The sequence below is a fragment of the Sciurus vulgaris genome (genome assembly GCF_902686455.1).
Source record: "Sciurus vulgaris genome assembly, chromosome: 8".
NCBI lineage: Eukaryota > Metazoa > Chordata > Mammalia > Rodentia > Sciuridae > Sciurus > Sciurus vulgaris.
The window spans coordinates 39747256-39768767 of NC_136468.1; the positions used below are offsets into that span (position 1 = coordinate 39747256).

At 36.4% G+C, this 21512-nt stretch overlaps 1 pseudogene across 1 annotated transcript; it reads right to left on the bottom strand.

Annotated features, from left to right (window-relative positions):
• Positions 1-16177: 16177 nt before the first annotated feature.
• On the bottom strand, positions 16178-17398 carry LOC306667025 (RAD51-associated protein 1-like; annotated as a pseudogene). Its single transcript has one exon. The product of its transcript is annotated as an RAD51-associated protein 1-like (transcript).
• Between the last annotated feature and the right edge of the window lie 4114 nt (positions 17399-21512).

Below are 21512 nucleotides of genomic sequence, written 5' to 3' on the forward strand. Positions count from 1 at the left end.
TCCAAATCAGCAAGTTTCTCTTCCCACTAAAGGGAACAAATTATAACCCTTCCACTTCTGCAGTAAAAAGCAAACAGATTGCTGATTATACAGAAAGAGGAAACAGACACAGGACAGAGCATGCAGATTAAAAAGAAGACATTCCTTCCTTTATCTAAGTAAATAACACAGGCATTTTGCAAAGCACATTGAAGGAAGCAAACTGTGCAAAAATTAATTGATAAAGACTTGTTAACTGCAAGCAAACTTCGAGCAATTATATTAGCAAGTAATTAGAATAATCGTAAATAGTAATAAGGACCATACAACAAAGAAACCACATGAATATATAATCTTTCTTTTTTGTGCCCATGATATTTTAGGCTTGTGTATTAATCAGTAGTATATCTGAAATTGGAAAGGAAATAATGGGGCAATAGGACTATGAACTGCTGTTACGAGGAGTAATTCAATGGCCTTAAATATAAAGTGTTCTGACACTGCAGTGGGAGAAAATTTGTCTCCAGCTGAGGCTTCAGAAAGTAAATGACTGTTCTTGCCAAGAGTAGTTCTGTGTATCTCTGTGTGTTAAAGGTATAACAGATCCATGAATGGTAAGAATTTGGGTTATGGACAAAATGCAGTAGACAGAGACACTAAGTAGAAAGTTACTTATCTGCAGTTATTAGGGGCTCCCACATCCAGTTAGCCCTCTACACAATATCCTGAAAAGTCAGCCCCATAAAAAGTCCTGTGTAAAGGTTGGTGAATGGCATCCTGTTGTGAAAGGATGGTGTGATTTAGCCCCAGAGAACATTTGATCTAAGTCTTGGTCAAGGTACTTGCTTTGTAGCCATGAGCAGTTTCTCTGGGACTATTTTTCTTCATCTATAAAAAAGAGATAATAATATCCACCTTGAGAAGATATTATAGCTGAAGGAAATGTATGTGTATAGCACAGGGTAAGTACACAGTAAGAGGTGATTTGTTGCTTGATTATTATTAAAGCTATCCTTGAGAAATACAATAAAGATAGAATAATATTGAAATAGAAATGGAGACAGACACAAAGTAGAAAAATATTCATGACCGAACACTGTGGAGCAAGAATCGTGTAAAACAAAAAGTATGAATAAAACTTGAGAAAAGTGAATCCCAACATTCACAAGAAGCAGTTATTCTCTAAACTCTATTAGCTCTTAGTCAAAATTAGTTCTTCAGTGAGGAAAATGGAAAATTTATATTAGAATCTAAAATATATGTTTTTTAAGGATTTATGTGCAAGTTAAGGTATTATGCATTGCTCCATTTTGAACTATTAATCTTTAATAGTTAATTTGAATTGTCAACTTGATTGGATTAAGAGATGCCTATGTTAAGAGGCTTCCGGGTGTGTCAATGAGGGTGTGTCTAGGAATGACTGGCATGTGGGATAGAGAACTGAAGTGGAGATATGCCCTAAGTGTGGGCAGCACCTAAGTATGTGGCTTGGATGGAATAAAAGTTGGAAGAATAAGGAAGCAGCAGCAGATGGAAGCTTGATTCTTCTTGAATGAGTTCTTGATTGCTGTTTCTATCATCTGAGGATATCAGATTCTCGCTTCTTCACTCTTCCAAAGTTAACTCTGCTAGTGATTCTCCAGGAAGTTTCCAGAAGCCTTCAGTCTTTGTCTACGATAGCACCATTGATCCCTCTTGTTCTGAGGCTTCAGCTTCTTGGACTATGCAGCTACTGGTTCCTCCAGCTATGCAGCATGCAGATGCCCATTGTGGACTATCCAGCTTCTGGTCATGTAAGTCAATCTAATAAATCTCCTTTTTATAATAATACTTCCTATTGAGTCTCTTCTTCCAGAGACCCTGACTAATACATAATCTTTCATTTGATGAATGCTTTTTTGGTGTCCATAAATTTCCTTATAAGAATCTACATAAGCTATTACCCCAAAGGAACCCCAGAAATTCTGGAGTTCACCCTAGGCTTGATGGTTAATTTTTTGTATCCACTAATTTTTTGAATTCACTTAACTAGGCCACAGATGCTTAAACTAAACATTGTACCTGGGTGTACCTCTGAGAGTGTTTCCAAATGAGATTACCATTCAGTCAGTGGACTCCATAAATTGCCCTTTGTGGATGAGCATCATTCAATCCATTAAAGACTTGAATAGAACAAAAAATGGACAAATGAGAAATTTGCTTCTCACTTTTCTGCAACACCGCTTGAGCAAGGATGTTTCATTTCATCTTCTCCTACCCTTGAACATTGGCTCTCCTGGTTCTTGGGTCTTCAAATTTAAATGAATTCATACCATTAGCTTTGGTGGTTCTCCGTATTACAGATAAAAAATTGTGATTTCTCAGTCTCCATAATTGCTTGAGACAATTCCTCACAATCTGTGTCCCTACTCTCTCTCTCTCTCTCTCTCTCTCTCTCTCTCTCTCTCTCTCTCTCTCTCTCTCTCTCTCTCTCTGTCTCTCTCTCTTCATACACAAATACACTTAGTGTAACAGTGTTTTGGTCAGCATTGGACCACATATATGATGGTGTTCCCATAAGATTATAGTGCCTAGTGACACCATAGCCATCTTCGTGTAAGTATGCTTTGCAATATTCTCACAACTAGGAAATCATTTGATGGAGTTCTCAGAATACAGCAATATCCTTAAGCAATAAATGACTGCATATTAAATTTGGTAGGTTCTGTTTTCTTGGAGAACCCTGATTAATAGAGCAAGCAAACTAAGTAAGTCCTAATTCTCACAGAATCATGTTCTAACAACATTAATTTTGCATCTTTATCCTCATCATATTGCATCTTAGCTATTTGTTTCAGTACTTGTGTTTCTGACGGCTACTGTGGGTTCCTGAGAACAGGCACAGTTTTAGTCACTCATGTCCTTAGCACTGCACATGGCATATGGAGTTGCTTTAGGGTCATTGCAACTTAGTATTAAACCTTTGTAAAGACCTGCTCCACATCATTTGGAGCATATTAAATATTAGTATCTATATTATGCCTCTTTAAGAGAATATTTTAATATAAAATTTTAACGATATTTACAATTGTTTTTAAAATTTGCTTTTTGTTTGGTTCTGATTTCTCTGTGCTCACATCCTTAAAATGCTCACCCAGGAATTCTTGAAAGGTGAAATAATCTAAATAAATTACAGTTGTCTTAATGGTCATGAAATATTAATGTACATGAAACTTAATTTATGTTGGAACAATATTCATTTTGGCAACAATTTAAATATTGATAACTTTTATTTTTCAGGGTTATTTCCTTTTTATATTTTGAATTCAGGTCTTAATTACTGTCATTTGACTTTGAAGAACTCAAACTTTAAGCATTAGACCCAGATTTACCTTCCCTGAAGACATTTAGTAGATGTATCAGTAACACATATAAGAGCATCAATTAGTATTTGTCAATTATGCAGGTAATTTGAAAGTATACATATGCAATTGGGCATAAGCCAAGCATTATCATAGTTATGGTATAACTTTATTTTACTGGTGGCATACAAGCTGTTTTACACATAGCAGTGGATGGCTATGTCAGTCATAAAGTTGGCAAGTTAGGGAAGAAGCATTCTTATAACTGGAGGGTTAAGCTGCCTGCCAGAATAGGTCAGCAGTTAAGTCTTCCTACAGCCAGTGGTCATCAGAGAAGCAGAAGACAGATGCTCTCAGGACTTGGAAGAGAAAAGCCAGGCCTCACACACACGGGCAATATTAGGGCTAGGTCTATGGCTAATTCTCATTAAGGGAGGGAGAGCTGGACGTTGAGCTCACAAACCGGATTCCTCTATCTTCCTTTCCCTTAGGGAAGCTGCCATGACAAACTGTTTCCCAAGGGAACTGTGAATGACTGTGATGAACATCTGTTCCTGAGTGTAAGGGGACATATTATTCCTGAGATGTATTGTGGGAGAAAAGAAAGGGAAGGGAATGGACTTAAATAGTGGAGAAAACATCTCTGTGTCTACGACCACACTCAGTCTAGCCAGGCTGAAAATATACTAGAAGAGATTTAAAACCTTGGTCCAGATAGACATTCATCCCATCTCAGTTTTTCACATCAGATTTTTCTTGTGGGAGTACACTTTCACTTCTGTCTAGGGTAAGGATCCTAAATGCTAAACCTGGGGCAGGGGCTTTAGAAGATAGTTTATTTACAATTGAAAATCTCATTTGCCTTTACTATTACCATTCTTCTGTTGGCATAAAGTTAAATGTTACACAAAATACATCTCTCTTGGCAATAATGCCTCCATGAATTTGATGATCATGTCTGCCATGGTTGGGATACAGTCTGTCCCCATCAAAACTCATGTTGAAATTTGGATCCCCATTGGTATTCTTGAGATGCTTTGGGAAGTATGTTAAGTACTTAAGAAGTAGTTGAGTCATGAGGTATACACTCTCATGAAGGGATTAATGTACATACCGCAAGTAAGGGTAGGTTAGCCTGAGAAGTTTTTATAAAATGAGTTGGGTTTCCCTGGCTCAATCTCTTGCTTCCTCTCTCATCATCTGACCCTTTTTTTGGCATATGCCTTCCTGTTCTTCCATTTTTCTACCATGTATGCAGCAGGACATGGCCCTCATCAAAGTACTTTCTCAACCTCCAGAACTATAAACTAAAATAAACTTATTTTGTTTACATAGCATTGTGTATTTTGTTATAGCAACAGAAAATGGACTAAGACAATAGCCCTATCTAGATATTCTCTCTTACTAAAGACTTTTGTGAGATAGACAAATGGTAAATGTTATATTATGGTTGCTCTACTTTTTAATAAATGACTAGTGTGGTAACAAAACTAACACAAAATCTCAAAGCCTTAGCAACAAGGGTTGGAAGATAGCATACACTGAATATCTATATGGGCTCAGAATTCTGCATACCTATCTCTCTTCTAATAAGCACTGCTTCACAACTTTATTTATCTGATCGATAACTCTGACAACTTTCAAAGCAAAACAGATATATAAATGTTATAAATAAAACCATATAATATAAGAAGCCTCTAGCTTAGTAACCTTCAGAGGCACCCATGTTCCCATGGGGTCAAGTTTAATAATTTTGTAGGATTTTCAAGGTCTTTGCTGACTTCCCTACCTAGATAACCTTGTATCTCCTTCCTTTCCACATTGTCCCTCTGAAAATGTGGATCAGTATTTTCACTGGCATGAAACATATGCTCATTGTCACCTGCAAACTTCTTTCTTTTCTCTTCTGTCACCTATGTAAATGTCACCAATACTTCCAAGGTCCCCTCACAGTTCACTATTTAACAGAGTTCATAAACTATGGAAATACTACAAAAACTTTGTCATGACATGATTTTACCTATAACATGGTCACTGAAAACAGTGTACTTAAAACAACAATGTCATAATAAAGCCAGTGGACATTTAGGGCAAAAGAAGCTTTGAGGTTTTCTCTCTTTAGAATAAAGCAAAGTGAATAGGTAAACTGAAACTTCAAAATCTAATTCCAAATATAAAAGGTGACATTTCTCCATGGAACCTGAGGTCAGGAGTGTGGTTTTCAGTCCTCCACTGTATTACTTGAACACAAGCTTGGCAAATTCCATTTTTAAAGTTATCAAGTTCTAAAGTACTGTCTACAATATTTGAATCTGCAGTGATATCAACTCTAAAGAAAGGGCTAGAATTGAGAAGTAAAATAGTATTCCCCTCCTTTTCTTTGTATGAAAGGAGACCATTCTTCACAAATTCCCTATAATTCAGAACGCAACTCACAAAGCCAAACTGTAACACTACTGGCAGGACCAGAAAGTGTAACTGTAAAAGTCATACACTGTTCTAGTTTTGAATGACATTTGCATTCAGCAGAGATTTACATCTTATAGTTTTATGAAAATAATGAAGTTGTCAGAATCTTTATAGAAAGTTTTTATATTTAAGGTATTTTTAAACACAATTTTAAAAATATATTATTTTAAGATTAAAGATGATGGAGAACAGATGAAAGGCTACAATCTGGGGAAAAAGATAAAAATACAGAACACTTAACAATTGTAAGATTATCACGATTATCATTGTTAGAACCATTACTTGCTTGCTTTCATGGTACTGGGGTTCAAATCCAGGGCATCAAACACACTGAGCAGTGCTTTACTCTGAGCCCCAGCCTTAGTCCCAAGAGCCACAACCTTTATCCTAAGGTTGTTGGTCTAACAGGCCTTCCGTATAGATGTTCCAGTCAAGGTTCTCCAGAGACAGAACTTACAGGATACACAGAAATATTCGGTGCTAGTAGGGGAAGTGGCTCACAATTATGAGCGCTGAAAAGTCCCATGATAGTCTGTCTGCAAGTTAGAGATCCAGAGAGTTGGTGTATGACTTGGTCCAGTCTGAAGGCTCCAAAGCCCACAGGCATGTTAGTACAAATCCTGGAGTCCAAAAGCCAGAGAATCTGGAGTCCTGAAGTTCAAGGGTAGGAGAAGAGGACCTTTCTGGCCCTGGAAGAGAGAACGAGAGCATAAATTTGTTCTTCCTTCAGCTTTTTATTCCATCCAAACTAGCCAAGTGGGTGGTGCCAGCCCACACTGAGGACAGACCCTCCCCACTCAATCCACCACATTTCATGTCAATCTTCTCCAGAAACACCCTCACCAAAGGACTGGGGTTACCCAATCATTGTAATCAAATACCAAATTACCTGGGTTTCCCTTTCAGCAGAAAAAGGAAGATGGGTCCAGTACCTTTTGAAGCATTGAGAATACTCTACCGGCTATCTGGGTATCTCTTCGTTCAGTCATGTTGACACTAAAAGTCAACCATCACAACAAGCAGAAGTTACTTTTTGGTCTATAAAATGCTATAAATTTGCATTACATATTTATTACATGCTATGCCCTGTACTAGACATGGTTCTTATCCTTGTGGACCATTCAGATTTGTACAGGAGACAGAGTTATTCAAATGATTACACCAAGCATAATTACAAATTTAGATCAGGAAAAGAAGAATGTCCAATGAGAAATATGCCTAAGAAACTCAGTTCTGAGATTCTGACTTTTTTTTCTAGGTACCAGAAATGTAATAGTAAAAAACAGACCTGTTTCTACCCTTAAGGCACTTAAATTACACTTAGAGTGATGTTATGTAAGTAAGAAAAACATTTATTTGTGAGAAAATAAACCATCTCAAATCATGGTTAGATTTATGGGGGAAAGAGTATATGGCGATGAAGAAAAACAAAGAGAGGGACTAACCAGTTGCTTATATAAGGAATAAGAGACAAGTGTGCTGAGAACTAAGAGGTGAACAGGGTCCAGCCATTTGAAGTATGTTTAGGGCAGACAAAAGCAGGTAGAAAGGCCTTCAAACAGAAAAGAGACCTGTCAGCTCAAAGTTCACGGATTAAGCCGCAAGTACTGGGACAGAGGAATGAAGAGAATGGAGACATAAAAGAAGGTAATGGGTAATAGTGGTTAGATCATCAAAACCTTGTAAGAAATGTCAAAGGGTTTGGATTACACACTCAGCACAATGGGAAAGAGTCACGGGGATGAAAATGACTGGAAGTTTAAAATATTCATTTTGGCTACTAAATAATGTGAGGAAGAAAAAAGACTTCTTGAAAATTAAGTTACTCCTGTCCTCTAAGCAAGAAGGTCTTGGTAGGAAGACAGAGGGAGGTTGAGATAAGGGCTATATTTTGAAGTTAGGCACAAAGAAGCTGCTGACAGATAGGCTGTGGAAAGGGAAGAAGATGAGGAAAAGTTACATTAAGGAAGATTACCAAGTTCCTGGTTTAAGTTATTAAATGTATGGGATGTTTGAGAACAGAACCAGTTTGAACAGAGATGGGATGGGGTGATGTGACAATTTAGAATTCACTGGCAGCCATGTAGAGATTGAGAGGCCTGTGGAACATTCTATGTGAAATTCAAGTGTTCATTTAAATATGGATACGAGAAGAAACTTAAAATGGACTTGGGGGACTCAGCCCATAGATGACACATGAAGTGATGATATGAAGTGGTATACCCGAAAGACAGCTTGCAAAGGGAAGAGAAGAGAATTCAAGAGCAAGCTTTATGGGGGAAGGCAGAACTAGTAAAGGAGCCAAAGAAGTCACGGCCAGTGAAATCTGGGATGCCAGACATCATGAAAGTAAAAGGAGACAGTATTTCAGGAAATGTGCTACTGAGAAGTCAAGTACTCTTTTTGCTTTTGTTCGTTTATTAACACATGGGAATTTATTTTAAAAGGTAAATTAGGTATCAAAATAACATCATATGGCAATAATAAAAACTTATAATGGATAGAGTGCATTAAGTACTTTCATATATGTTATCTCATTTGATCACAAAAGCAAGTATATTTTATTATTGATTATATTATGCACTTAAAGTGGAGTTCATGAAAAACTGATGTTTGAAAACAAATACAGCATTTATTCAAAAAGTATTATGAATTCTTCTTATGAAAGGCATGTTCTAGATTTTGTGTTATAGCTTTCAACAAGAGAACACATCCCTGACATCAACCTGCTTATTTTCCAATGAATACTGTGCACAGTGTTCATAATCGTAGCGCTGGGACAGTTATTCAGTGGTGCAGAATTTTGACTGTATCAGTTTTTTTTTTTTTTAAGCCTTAATTACTCAGTGTTTTTGAAATAGTTTAGTAGTGTTCAGTATATTCACAGTGTTGTATAAGAGGATCACTTTTTGGAACTCTTTCAAGTGTGATGAATCTAAATACCACTTTATGACTTTGAGAACACATCACATTTAGTAGGCTAAAAATACATGGTAATTATGTTCAAATATGCTATATATTGAGGGGTCTGTATGTTAAATATTTTAAAAAATCTTATCTGTGATCTGAGTATTCTTAATAATGTCAATGCTTTCTAAGAAGGTAAAAAGCATAAAAATATGTCCCGTTTGTTTACAACCACATTTTTATCCATTGGGACATTATCCTGATAGTTTACTGGTGCATAATTGGAGTGGATGGGCTTCCTCATATCCCATAAATATTCTCTATTTTGTTTTCATGGGAAAAGTAAGTTTTGTAACTTCTTTAACAAAAAGAATGCTTAATTAGTGCTTTTTCAAACAATACAGAAAAAAGAAATCTCGCAGTACTTAATAGCACTTTCTTTATCTTCTTTTTATTATCCTCTTTTCCTTTAGGAATTTATTCCTGTCCAAAATAATCTATGGATGCCTCAAAAAATGTGGCATCCTTATCTGTGAAAAAGTCAGATAACATTAGTGCTTGGTTGATTTATCAATATGTCTTGCAGTTAAAAGATTTATGTGTGGGTCATTCTGGTAGGACACATGTAACATTGATTTTTTGCAGCTGGATTCATACTAACTGGACTTGACTGTATAATCTTGTGTGGAGCCACCAGCCCTTCAAAAAGCTTCTTTGCATTTATGCTTGTGTTCTGGATAAAACCCACAGTTTGATTTCTTTACCCTTTGAAATGACATGATGGTTTCTATGTTTATTTTTTTCTCCTTTTTTTTTCTTTTGCCTTCAGGAATTTACATGGGCTGAAGGACACTTTCTTTTTAAGAATTGACCTTCATTGTTGCCACAGCTGAATCATTCTTGAAGCAACTTCTGTTTTACAAAGCGACTTTTATATAATATCTTCCCTAGCATTTCATAAGGTTAAAGATGAGCTGCAGGATCACCTTCAGTACAGTTGGTACAGACTGCAGCCATTGGTATGTAAGTGCCAATGAATGACTACTTTCTTTCCACTAGAGAGAGAGGAGGGGGGAAAAAAAACCCAAAGAAAAACCAAAACAAAGAACCATCAAACTTAGATTCTGTTGAAGCAAGTTTGAACCAGACAAATTGTTCCCAGTGCGGTGATGCCCCCTCCCCCGATAGGAGCATTCTGGAAAAACATGGGGTGTCATTACCACTTGTTTTTCACAAGCAAGAGCTCATCCTGCATGTTTTGCAGTGGGCAAACCAGGAATTGTCCCACATTCCACTTGATTTTTAATGTCCTGCTGGTCTCTTATATAGATGAAACCTAGATTCCAAACACATTGTACAATAAGCATAGTTTTGAATAGTTTCCCTAAGGCAATTTTTGCAGAAATGTCAGTATTAAGCAAATTGTAACAAAACTTCACTCTATCAGGGTTTAACAAAGACTTGATTACAATTTCATAAAATGATGTCCCTGGCAATCATGTCCCAATGACATCAATGGAGTAGGGAAAGGTCTGAGTGGCTCCATAAAATTAATTCAGTATTCCTGCATTAAATTGAATTTGTAACAGTCATATTTCTGGAATTCTGTGTATAGATGCAAACATCTCACTACTTGATTTTATTTTATTTTGTAGTCATGATTATTTACATATTGAAATGCATATGATTTCATCTAAATTTAATTTTTATTTTATAATAAAATCAGATATTACATTGATCTTAGTAACTTTATTTGAGTATAATTGATACACAAATGAGAGCACACAGTTAAGGGCTACAATTTTATGTATTTTGGACATATGCAAACACCTATGATATAATCACTGCAAATGAGATAATCATCATAAGTGAGATATGGTAGCTAAAATTTCATTCTAGAATGAAAAAAAAGACCTAATACAAATACAAGAGAACAAATAAATTTATTTAAAGGTTATTGGATTAATACTAGAAAGAACAATTCTGATTTCTAAAACATGAAAGAAATTATAACATCTCTCTAGAGGGCTTAGATGATATCAATCTGTACAAATTACAATGACTTCCCATCAATCATTTTGAAGGCACTGACTACTTATATTGGAGAGATACAGACCAGCAACTTACGCTTTAGCATGACTTACAAGTATGATACAAAGATCTGTTTCATGATGGTTCTTACTGAGAACCCCTATCATGATCCCTTGCGTTAAGATCATAGCCAGTCATTCTGTTAGAGTAAGTAAACATATTATGAGCAAAACTTGACCCCTGCATATTTTCCCCTGAATTGTATCTACCCTCTGTGTAAACTAATGGCCCCACTGACTCAAGCCAAAAATAAAGCATTCATTTTATTTTTGTGTGTGTTCAGAACTGTTATAAGTATTGAAATCCATTAAACTTCTTTCCCCCAGAAAACTTGCATCACTATTTTTTAAAGTTTTAGTCTAGTTAGCACTCCTGCTATGGACCAAGCTGGTATGCAAGCACAGGAAAATTCAGATAGGCCATATTCTTAATTCCCCTCTTCTTACACTCCCTGGTCTCCTTCCAGAGACCTCTAGGACCATGTACAAATGTGCCCTCTGGTGGTTGATGATCATCTCTTATTATTTTCTTCATCAGCTCAACTTTTCAGTATACTCATTGAACTTTCGCTCTGAAATACTCATAGTAAAAAGAAGCTAACTATATAAGGTGGCAGTTTGATCTTGGCCAGACGCAAGAAAGATAAAATAAAAATCACCCTAATGTAGTGAGGTACTCTAATGTAACAGCTTTGTCCATACACTCTGTACCCACAATTCTCAGGTTCAAATACCAACTCTTCCATTTACCTGCTATGATCTTGATCTACTTCTTTAAGCGCTGTGGTTTAATTTCTTCCGTAAAATGGTGACAGTAGCACTAGCCACAAGAGCTGTGATGAGGACTAACTCATACAAAATGCTTAGAACAGCACTTTGCTCATAGTTAACACTCAGTAAATATTAGTTGTTGTTGCTAGAATTGTGCTTCTGTTTCCAGGGTTGCTCATTTGCTCATTTAGACATTTACTTTCCACGGTGTTCATGTCAGACAGTAATTCAAATGCTAATCCTCAGTTTTCTCTCATAATTAAGAAAAAGTACGAACCCTTTCACCAAATCACAAGTATGGGAAAACCACAATACTTTCCCATGATCTCATGTACTTAAAAATATGTAGGATGCCTTCCTTTCTGTAGAATGCAATCCAAGAGGGAACTCTGAGCAAGGTAGGTAAAGGTAGTCCTATGTGGGGACAAAGTCAGTAGATGAATTCTGACCCAAGTGCATCCTGGCTTCATCTGCAAATTCAGTGACATTGCAGAGAATTCTTGTAACCTTGCCGTATCTTTCTTTCTTCTATTTTGAATATTTGTTTCTTGCTTGTTGGAGAATAAAATTTCAACCTCCTATTCATACTGTCACTCCAATATATCTTCTACCTCTTCATTATCGTTCATAATACCAGTGATTACCATCTCGCACAAACATCAATTAGTGTTTGATGATGATTATGATGTTGATGTAGACAAAACAGAGGAGCCCTTGATTGTTCTGTCTCTGTGTGTCTCTTGATTGTTCTGTCTCTCTGATTTCCAGGGTATATCTAAATGAAAACACCAGATCATTCATTTTGATTGAATTACCTAATAGTTAGGAAAACTGATTCCCCACTGTCCCAAATTTATTAAATTTCTCATCTGACTATGGAAATACAGCCAAAATATCATGAAGATGCTAACCTTTTATCTTCTGTATGTAATAATAATACAAGCATCATGTTCCTTCTCTATTTATGTTTAATATACCTGATATGAGAATGGAAGAAATTCAGTGAGATTTAATGCTTGATCTTCAGTTTACATTTCTTTATATTTTATTTCTCTCTTCCTTTCCTTTTTTGTTTTTTATAGCAATCACTTTGTGGATTTTATTCCTGAATGCTGTTAATGGCTGGGTTCTGGACAATGGGTCAGAACAGGGCACTCAATGGCAGGTAAAGAGGATGTCTGCAGGGCTTGTAATTCTGCCATCAGCAGGTTTTCTCTTATCTCTTGGGATCTACTATAAAACAGCACCATTTCATAAATTGTCTTATAATTGTTAAACCATACCAGAAATATACACTTGAATCTTCAAAGAGCTAAAATACATCTTTCATCTCTATAGATAGAATTAGAATGATACATTTTTATATCTGTATAATTCCATTGGTTACATTTACCATATTTCCCAATAGAAAAAGGAACAAATCCTATGAATGCTGCCAGGGGGTCTCCAAAGGACAGTCTGATGTCTGGTTTAGAAACAGCAAACTTCAGAGAAATTGGTAATTGTCCATACCTCAAAGGATCCCTTGCTTAGAGACTAATGCTATTGGAGCCACATGTCTTTATTTTTTCTCCCTCATAACATAGGATTCAGATGCATTGGAGAGTTCTCAGTAAAGCATCATTCTTTTATGATCAATTTAAATTAATCATCTGAGCAAGGCAATGTGCACTACATATATCACATGGAAGAATTCATCACAATGTCACTTGCTTAAAATAAAAGATAACCCCTATTATCAGAAAAGCTCTGTAGGATGGAGAAGGGAAAGTTATAGAAGGAGACTGGTTGGAGAAAAAAGGAAAAAATAGATAGAAATGAAACATGATAAAGACAGGGAGGCATTGTAATATTTAAATGCTACAGTGTGTCTATCTTTGTTCGCTTATCATGCTTGACAGCGCAAATGAACAGCAGAGTGGGAAAGGCACAGTATGTTAAATTATTATGGATATGTGAGATAAGCAGTTTGTCAAATGTTTCCATCTCTGCTGTGAGGCTGGCTTAAAACTGTGTGACCTATTCTTCAGAGAGTCAAAGATAAACTCCAGCAATTGTGTAATTCCTCCCACTCTGATACTCTGATAGAGATAAATATGCTCATATTTTCCCCAGCTAATCCTTCTTGTTGGCGGATAACATAGGGCTGCATTCATATGACATACAAAGATTTAAGATATCTGGACAAGCACCAGGCCATCTGCAATACTGTATGTCCATTGGGTCATCTTATCGGGGTCCTTTAAGATAGAATTAGTTTGTTGCAAACTAATGTAAAACTGAAGCCACAAACCTAGATTCTCTAAGGCAGTAGTACCAATCCTTGCTGTACCAAAACAAAAACAAAAAAACTTACATGGAAAAGCTTTCTTTCTTTCTTTTTTTTTTTTTTTTTTTTTTTAATGCTGATATTCAGGCACTATTGAAGACAAATCATTCTTTCTGGGTACAGCATCTGGGGATCTGTAATTTTTTAAGCTTCCAAAGTTATTATTTTAAAAGTGCAAACAGATTTAAGAACCATTGTCTTAAAAGTTTTGAGGATGGTGTGTTCAAATCCTGTTCCATCTCATCCAAATACTAGATTTCCTAAATTTTCAGAGCATTTTGAATAATCAGAGATTGAGTCAAAAATCTGTGTAAGAATATACCAGTCATGAGAAAGGACAATGAATCAGTAACAAAAACCTCCAAATAATGAAAAGTTCCAGGACAATGACTTCTTTGATAAATTCTATCAAACATTTAAAGAAGAGTTAATGCTGGTCTTTCTTAAACACTTCCAAAAAATTGGGAATTGGAGAGTTTGGGTTGCTGAAGAGGTTCCAAGCTCAGTTACTTTGGGACTGGCTTTTGTCTTCCTTGGGAGACACTGAACAGGCAATATCCTGGGCCTGGGCACTGGAGAAGGTTCAGGAATTAAGCCTCCTTTCCTTCCACTTCTACCTCTAAAAGCACTATGTCCTAGGGCGTGGAGATCCTCCTTCTGGTTGCCAGTCTACTCCCTACTCCATCAGCTCTAGGTGCATATAAATAATCAACAGGTATATACAAAATGCTCAGTACTACAGATCACCAGGGAAACACAAATTAGAGGCATAATTTATCATCTCACTCCTGTTAGGATGAATCTTGTCAAAATGACAAGAAATAACAAGTACTGATGAGGAGATATAGAGGAAAGGGAACATCTGCACACTCTCAGTGTGAATGTAAATTGATACAGCCATTGTTGAAAACAGTATGGAGGTTTATATAAAATTTTTTAAAAATCCAGGCATGGTGGCACATGCCTGCAATCACAATACCTGCGGAAACTGAGGCAGGATCTTAAATTCAAAGTTAGCCTCAGCAACTTATAAAGGCTCTCTGCAATTTAATGACAGCCTGTCTCAAATAAAAAATAAAAGGGGCTGGCATGTGGTTCAGTGGTTAAGCACCATTGGGTTCATTCCATAGTACCAAAATAAATAAATAAGTAGGACAAACTTCTGATCCAACAATCTCAATTTTACATTTGTATTCAAGGGAAATGAAATCAGTACCTCAAATATATATCTGCACCCCCAATTTCCCTGCACTATTATTCACAATAGATAGGACATGAAATCACTGTAACTGTCCATTGATGCATGAATGGATAAAGAAAATGTTATCTATTCATGTTTCTATCACCTATCTATCCATATGCCCATCCATCCATTCATCCATCATCAAATCTGTCTAAATGGAATATTATTCAGCCTGGAAAAGAAGGAAATTCTGCCATTTTTTTAATAACATGAATGAACTTTGAGGATATGCTAAGTGAAATAAGTAAATCACAAAAAGATAAATACACATGATCTCACATGTATGGAATTTAAATAAATGGAATTCATAGAAGCAGACTGGAGAATAGTGACTGCTAGAAGCTAGGAGCAAGAAGAAATGCAAAGATATTGCTCAAAGGGTATAAGATTTCAGTTACATCCCATTAATAAGTTCGGGTGATCTAATGTGCAGCATTAGTGACTACAGTCAATCATACTTTACTGGATACCTGAAATGTGCTAAGAAATAGGTCTTAAAGTTCTTAGCACAAAAAATAAAAAGGCAACCATACAAGGAGAGAAATATGTACATCCCTTTAACTATGATAACAATTTCACAATATACATATGTATCAAAACATCATGCTGCACACTTTAAATATATACAAATTTTAAAAACTTTTTCTCTTTTATTTAAGTTTTTGACAATGAAGAGTTCATAAAATGTCATTAAATTCTATTTGCTATATAATAATCATTGATTTCCAAGTAGGAGACATGCCATAGTGAAGTATCCATTTTAATATGTAAAATGATTCTTTATTCTTATTTTAAGATTTGGCTAAAATACAAAATATCCTTGCAGTAAAACTGACAATATAACTTAAGTCACTTATAAGATTTCAAAATGTCTCCTAAAAGAAACATGAATGTTTCCCTTGTCAGAACAGTTACAGTGTCACAAACTAGACAAAGTTAGGAAGGAACATCATGTGACTAGAAAACTATAGCACATGATACAGACTTCCTCCACATTAAACTGACAACCACTAAAAAAGACAATGACTTATGATACCTAAGAAACAGAACAGTTCTTCAGAAGAAATGTCATAGGAAGGTATTTCTTATGAACAAACCGCTTTTCGAAGTCTTGAAAACCTCTTTAGGGAATATAATTACAAAACAGATCATTTATGTGACATGTTAAAGGATTCTTCAATATTATAATACCCTCCTTAATCTTAAACACAAGTCAAATATAAAGACACTTGCAAAACTGTGATTCTATCAAACATTTCTTTACTACCACACTCGGCTACTAGTGGCATTTGGATGCAAAGGCTTAAATCCAAATTTGGATAAGCCAAGGTGAAGACTCTGATTTGGGGACCTAATAGACACTCCTATCAGTGGGCTGCTACTATTGTTACTACTTCTGGATGCTGCTAAGGGAACCCACTTTGGTTTCTTTCCTTCAGCTGAAGGACTGTGTATTTGCAATGGTTTCCTAGTGACTTCTGAGAAAGATAAGCCTCCTTGGGTGAAGTCTGAGATTCTAATTTGATGGCAGCTGCAGCAGAGTCTACTGAAGTCACCAGAGTATTACATTTGGATTTAGATTTCTTCTCTTTTCTGCTGGAGATTTTACCTTCACTTGTTTCCTCTTAATTTCTTTAACTTTACTTTTTTTCATAGTAAAGTTTTCATCATTATCTTTACTCATCAAAATCAGAATCCTCCTCAGAATCACCAGTTGCAATGTCTGGCTCAGTGTCATCAGCACTAACAGCATCACTGTCTTCCAAAAGCACCTTCCTCTGCTGGACCACAGCTTTAGATGCTGCTTTCTTTTCCCTTGAACACCACAAGGGAATCTTCTTCCTCTGTGATCTTGTTCAAATCTAAATAATCACTGGTTACACAGCAATTGGAGATATACGACTTATTATTTCTGTTTTACTGTTGCCATGTTTCTTAATGCTTTTATCTTGAGACTTCTGTACATCACTGGTGACTGTTGGAAATTCCTTCACTGACAAAGCTAGAGCCACTTCTACGCCTCTCTGGAAGAGCTTATCATCTAAGACCATCCTCTCACCTGTTTTTTCGGGGTCTTCTCTTATAGTTGAATGTCTTCTTTCTGGTGATTCTGCAAGTTAGGTTTTGCTTTATCATGTTTTGACTCCTTTGATGTTGTTCTGGATTTCTTATTTAAAGGTCTAGTTGCAGAAACAAAATCATCATCGCTATCAGAGTCCTCAAACTGTGAGTAATTAACTGGTTTCTTATGTTTAACAGACCACACCATGTTCTGAGTCAAGGCTGGAAACTTACAGCGCTCAACTCCAAATATATACGATTTTGTCAATTATTACTCAATAAAGGTAGGAAAAAAAGCATATATGTGTTGAAAAGTGAGACATTAATTCAAAAAGAAAAAGTAACTAAAACTGAGAAAGAAACAACTCTGAGGACAGGAAATTGAACTCAGTTCAACAAATGATTGCGCACCTATTAATTGGTTCCAATTTAGTTGAACAATAAACAGAGGTAAATCAGGTAAATAAGGAGTCTCACTCAATTTATCAAGAACAGTGGTCAACATTTACATACACTTTTTGAACATAAGATAATATGAACACAGTGGATATATTGAGAATACAGACAAGTCTTAAGGAAAATATGTTGAGAATATGACTTTCATGAAAATTGAAGGAAGATATTAGAGGTAAGGGACCAGGGAAGGTGAAAGGGGTGGAAAAAGAGAAGTACTAGGGAATAAAATTGGCCAAATAATATTACTGTATTGTGTATATGTAAGAATATGTAACGGGCCGTTTTGAGACAACAGCCAGGCCCCATAGGACCCCTGGACAGACTGACTGAGCCCCATCTCCAGGATCCCTCAGCCCGACCAATCACTCCCTGCCTCTGGAGCCCTCACATTGACTGACTGCTCCCTGCCCCCAGGACCCCCAGACCAACTGACTGTGCCCTATCACCGGGACCCCAGACCGACTGATTGCACCTGGCCTCCAGGATTCCACAACCACACCAAACACACTGGACCTCCAGGACCCCTGCCAGACCAACTGCATCCCATCTCCAGGACCTCCAGCTGACCACGTCCACCCCTGAGCTGCAGCTCCCCATTTGCCAACATATTTGGAAGCCAGAGCGGCCATCTTGGATAATCCTGGAAGGCGGAGCTCCGATCTTTGGGTGGGGCAAATCCCATCCTGCGACACCTGCTGGAGGCTTGTAGCTCATTGTCAGGTATCTCTCATACATCAGGCTACTGAACACTAGAAGGTTTCATTAGTATATGACTGTTATACAGTAGATTTACTTTTTTCTCCTTTTAAAAAAATTTAAGCTTTTATTTCTTTACTTTTCTTGTTCTCTTTTCCTTTTGTTTACCTGTTCCCTCAGAGTCTCTTTCTCCCTTTTTTGCATGCTAACATCCAATTTCTTTTGATTACACTCTCACCCTTTCTATTTTCTAGAACTTCTGTATATTCTTTTCTTATCCCATTAACAGCCATATTCTACTTCCCTCTGCATCCTCTTTGTCCTCCATTCAAAACTGCAGACCTTATTGCAAACCTGTTTGTTTTACTGAAGATAATATTTGAACTCATTTTGTTTATTATGACAATTCTGTTATTGTCCCCATAGGGGCTATTTGGTCTAGGATTGCATAGTGTCTGATTTGGGCACTGCTAATATTGATCTCCCCTTAAAGAAAGGGTTTTGGAAACCTATATGGCCCCTATAAGCCTATAGGGGGAAATCTGCAATACCCCAGATCTGCACTGCTAGAGGGGAAGATACGTGAACAACATGAAAAAACAAGGGAAGAAAATGATCCAAACAAATCTAGATTCTATAGTAATAGAATCCAATGACAGTATGTTAGAAGAAATGTCAGAAAAGGACTTCAGATTATACATGATTAAGATGATTCGCGAAGCAAAGGATGAGATAAGAAAGCAAATGCAGGCAATGAATGATAATACCAATAAGCTGAAAGAGCATCTGCAGGAAGCAAAAGATCATTTCAACAAAGAGATAGAGATTCTAAAAAAAAAACCAAACAGAAATCCTTGAAATGAAGGAGACAATAAACCAAATAAAAAACTCAATGGAAAGCATCACCAACAGACTAGACCACTTGGAAGACAGAACCTCAGACAATGAAGACAAAATATTTAATCTTGAAAATAAAGTCGCCCAAACAGAGAAGATGGTAAGAAATCATGAACAGATTCTCCAAGAACTATGGGACATCATGAAAAGACCAAATTTAAGAATTTTTGGGATTGAGGAAGGTACAGAGATACAAACCAAAGGAATGAACAACCTATTCAATGAAATAATATCAGAAAATTTCCCAAACCTGAAGAATGAAATGGAAAATCAAATACAAGAGGCTTATTGAACACCAAATGCACAGAATCACAACAGATCCACACCAAGACACATTATAATGAAAATGCCCAACATTCACAATAAAGATAGGATTTTGAAGGCCGCGAGAGAAAAGCATCAGATTACATATAGGGGGAGACCAATACGGATAGCAGCCGACTTCTCAACCCAGACTCTAAAAGCTAGAAGGGCCTGGACCAACATATTTCAAGCTCTGAAAGAACATGGTTGCCAACCAAGAATCCTATACCCAGCAAAACTCACCTTCAGATTTGAAGATGAAATGAAATCCTTCCATGATAAACAAAAGTAAAAAGAATTTACAAATAGAAACCCTGCACTACAGAATGTTCTCAACAAAATATTCCAGGAGGAAGAAATGAAAAACAACAATGTAGGTCAGCAAAGGGAGGAACTACCTTAGAGAAAAAGCACTCAAAGGAGAAACCAAGTCAACTTAAAAACCAAAAATAAGCCAAAGGACTGGGAATACAAATCATTTCTCAATAATAACCCTGAACGTTAATGGCCTAAACTCATCAACAAAAGACATAGACTGGCAGAATGGATAAAAAGAAAGACCCAACAATATGCTGCCTGCAAGAGACTCATCTCATAGAAAAAGACATCCACAGACTAAAGGTGAAAGGATGGGAAAAAACCTACCATGCACATGGACTCAGTAAAAAAGCGGGGGTTTCCATCCTTATATCAGATAAAGTGGACTTCAAGAAAAAGTTAGTCAGAAGGGATAAAGAAAGACATTTCATTCTGCTTAAGGAAAACATAAATCAGGAAGACATAACAATAGTAAATATTTATGCCCCAAACAATGATGTATCCCTGTACATCAAACAAATCCTTCTCAATTTCAAGAATCACATAGACCACAACACAATAATTCTGGGTGACTTTAACACACCATTGTCACCACTAGATAGATCTTCCAAACAAAATCCAACCAAAGAAACCATAGAACTCAATAACACAATCAATAACCTAGACTTAATAGACATATATAGAATATTCCATCCATCAACGAGCGGATACACTTTCTTCTCAGCGGCACATGGAACCTACTCGAAAATAGACCATGTGACAGGCCACAAAGCAGCCCTTAGGAATTGTAAAAAAATAGAGATACTGCCTTGTGTTCTATCAGATCATAATGGACTGAGAGTAGAAATCAATGACAAAATAAAAAAGGGAAATTACTCCAACACTTGGAGACTAAATAATATGCTATTGAATGAAACATGGATAACAAAAACATCAGGGAGGAGATTAAAAAATTCTTAGAGTTCAAAGAGAACAATGATACAACATATCAAAATCTCTGGGACACCATGAAAGTGGTACTAAGAGGAAAATTCATTGCATGGAGTGCATTCCAGAAAAGAATGAAAAGTCAACAACTAAATGACCTAACATTACAGCTCAACGCCCTAGAAAAAGAAGAACAGAATAACAGCAAAAGTAGTAGAAGACAGGAAATAATTAAAATCAGAGCTGAAATCAATGAAATTGAAACAAAAGAAACAATTCAAAAAATTGACAAAACAAAAAGTTGGTTCTTTGAGAAAGTAAACAAAATAGAAAAACCCTTAGCCACACTAACAAAGAGAAAGAGAGAGAAGACTCAAATTACTAAAATACATGATGCAAAAGGAAATATCACAACAGGCACCACTGAGATACAGAACACAATGAGAAGCTACTTTGAAAATCTGTATTCCAACAAAATAGAAACTACCGAAGACACTGACAAATTTCTAGAGACATATGCTCCTCCCAAACTGAACCAGGAGGACATACACGATTTAAACAGACCAATATCAAGCAATGAAATAGAAGAAGCCATTAAAAATCTACCATCCAAGAAAAGCCCAGGACCAGACGCATCCTCAGCCAAGTTCTACAAGACCTTCAAAGAAGAACTCATTCCAATACTTCTCAAAGTATTCCAGGAAATAAAAAAGGAGGGTCCCCTA